This window comes from Cynara cardunculus (assembly GCF_001531365.2).
Source record: "Cynara cardunculus var. scolymus isolate 2C chromosome LG 5, CcrdV1, whole genome shotgun sequence".
NCBI lineage: Eukaryota > Viridiplantae > Streptophyta > Magnoliopsida > Asterales > Asteraceae > Cynara > Cynara cardunculus.
The window spans coordinates 21,726,779-21,729,937 of NC_037532.1; positions in this window are offsets into that span (position 1 = coordinate 21,726,779).

The following is a 3,159-nucleotide window of genomic DNA, read 5'->3' on the forward strand; positions in this document are numbered from 1 at the left end:
GATATAATGGCAGTGTAACTGCGAGTGAGATGGCGGTGTAACCGCGAGAGTGATGTAATGGCGGTGTAACCGCAAGTGAGAAAGAGATAAGAGAATGTAATGGCGGTGTAACCGCGAGAAATATAAATATGATATGTTTCGGAACAGGTTTGATTCTAAACTGATTGTTTGGAATATATATTGTTGTATGAGATTATACACTCACTAGACCTTTTGATCTAACGCTCAGATGTTGGACTAACCTGTTTTGCAGATCAGCGTATGTTRAAAGATAAAGGCAAGGGAAAAGTCTGAATGATGATAATAGTTTACTCGTTTATGTATTAAAGATACATTTTGATATTCTATGTTTTGTAATGATACTATTTTAGTATTATGAGTATGATGATGTGAATTTTATGTATTTGGAATGTAAGGGTTGTTACAATGAAATTGAAATGTAACTTTCATTCAAATAGAACTAAAGTTTGTCATCACAATGGTGAGATTGTGGGCAGCAAATTACAATTACAACCCTAATACAAGAAAATTAAATGTTAAACTTAACTTAAGAGAAGAAGAGAAGAGAGACTTCAGCTAGTAGTGCTTCAGAAGGATGATCTTCAAATGAACCCAAAGTCTCTTCAGCTTGTAGCAATGCATATATTTGGGACCAATGTTAATATTTATATTTCATGTTATATGGAATATGTGAATTTCATACAAATGTAGAATGGAGTGTTACATTAAATTACATTTATAAAGGTTCAAACTTTGTTGAGTAGAATTTGACTAAGTGGTCGTTTATCAAACGCTTACTCGGATCAGTGAACACCAAGTCACATTACCTTATCGGATGAATATGGTAATGATTAAGATTTTTCCAGTAAGAGTGAGACAAGGACCAAGAGTCTTACCCGGTAAGTGAGGGCAACAACTCTTACCACGGTAAGCGCTTACCGGGTAAATTGTTGCATACGATACCGTTTTAGTGGACTAAAATCTTATTCAGTGAGTGAATAATAGTGTTAACTTTTACCTGTAAGCACTTACCGGGTAAGTATTTGGTAAACAGCCCCCAAGTGTTGAAGTCTAATTTGAAGGATCAAAGATAAGAAGAAGAAGACTTACAGATTGACGGAAAGTTTGAACTGCATGTTTAGACTTTGGTACTTCAATGTCAATTTTCATATCTTGCATAAAGGACCATGAGTATATTAGAACACGTGTCTCAAACTTTGTTTGTAAACCACAATCATGTATCTTTAGAGTTGCCTTTTATAAAGTATAAATACTTTCTCGAGAGTCTGTTAGGGGAAGCTTTTAGACAGTTATTCATTTGTATTGTATTGAATACTCCTCTCTCTGTAACCTTGTGACCTTTTGACGATCAATGATAGGTAACTTCCAAGCCCCAATTTGTGTTCATTTCTTGATTCATATATGTTTTTATTGATAAGATTGCTTGATTATAGTCACACCCCAAAAATCAGGGTTATGACTACTAACCTTAATAGTAAAAATCATCCCCAAAACATAATAATTCAGGCTAAAAACTTACAGCAAAAGTATAACAAATCACAAACTTCTGGGAATTTTTTTTTTATTCAACTCATCAACGTAAATAGTATTTGCTAACATAGCGGCCTCTGGTCATAGTCAAATCTTCTCTTCGCCCTTCAAGCTACCCGCTATGACACCTCTTGAGAGATGCATACTAAAACGTTAGCTTTCGCCTAGTGAATTCACAGTTTCCTTACATGCTTTAAGGAAAACTAAAAAAACATGCTTTAAACTATAGAGATATATACAATAAAACATACAACCATAACATAACTATTCCACCAAGCGTATAGATGTTAACTTACCACGCTATTGGCCTACATAAAGGTTGTCGCGCTGATAGGGGCTATCTTCCCAAGCCATAACCAAAATAATACTGGTATGCTATTATGGCATAAACTTGCCCTAGTCTATCAGAAACCCGACGCATACATAAAATCACATATATCATATCTTTTAAAACTATCATATGTAAAAAAAAAAGCATGTAACTGAAAATACTGCAAAATATATATTAATTTGACTGTAAAACTTTTGCAACATATTTGCATATTATGCATGCATCTCTGTTTTACAAGTTCAATGAACTTACCTCGTGTTTGTGTAGGCTTCTTTATCCCCTCTAACTTGCACCTACATAATTTATAACATTCTGGCTAAGAACACTTGCCAAGAAACTTTTTATTTGATCACTATGACCATACTACCAAGTTTTACTTAATTGGTTGTCAACTCAAAACTAATGCCCCTCTAAATCTAAATTTCTATTTTGTTTTGAATTTTAAAAACAAAACTCGCTAAAAAATTAAAAAGTCTAAATAATTTCCCATAAGAAACCTTAAAACGTTTTGCTAATCTTCAAAAATATCCAAATTCTTTTTGCAAACTTAACACCTCTAGGGTATTTAAGAAATTTTCTAGTACATACAAAATCGAACGTTTTTTTTTAAAATAACCAAAGCTTTGAGGTTAATCTAGTGTCTCTATCTGATACAATAAGTAGGGGTACTCCATGTATTGCTACAATCTCAGAAACATAGAGTTGTGGTAATTTCTCCAACGAATATAACTATTTAATTGATAGAAAGTGTGCAGACTTTGTTAACCAATTTACTATCATCCAAATTGTATCATGCCCTCGAAGCGTTCTTGGAAATTTGGTGATAAAATCTAGTCATTGGATCCCATTTCCATACTAGAATCTCAAACTGCTACAATTGACCCGATGGACTTTGATATTGAGTCTTGACTTGTAAGCAAGTCAAACATGTCATAATAGAAGAGGCATAATTTTCCTTAATTTAATTGTTTGTTTCCATTCACGTTGTAAGGATATCATATAAATCTTTCCAATTTTGGATTTTGGTCTATGGATATTGACATACTGTAAATTATATTACCTTTATGAAATTGAAGGAAACAGTGGGTCTTTCTTGTTCTTGTCATTCTATTTAGTGCGAATGAAGAATCAAATAGAAGCAAATGAGGAAACAAAAAGGTTACATCACTAGATTTCCAATATCTCCTAAAATATATGTAGCTCTACTACTGAAGAGCCATATTCCAGCTCTTGAAGCTACTACATATATTATACATGATACTATAATGGCACTAAGA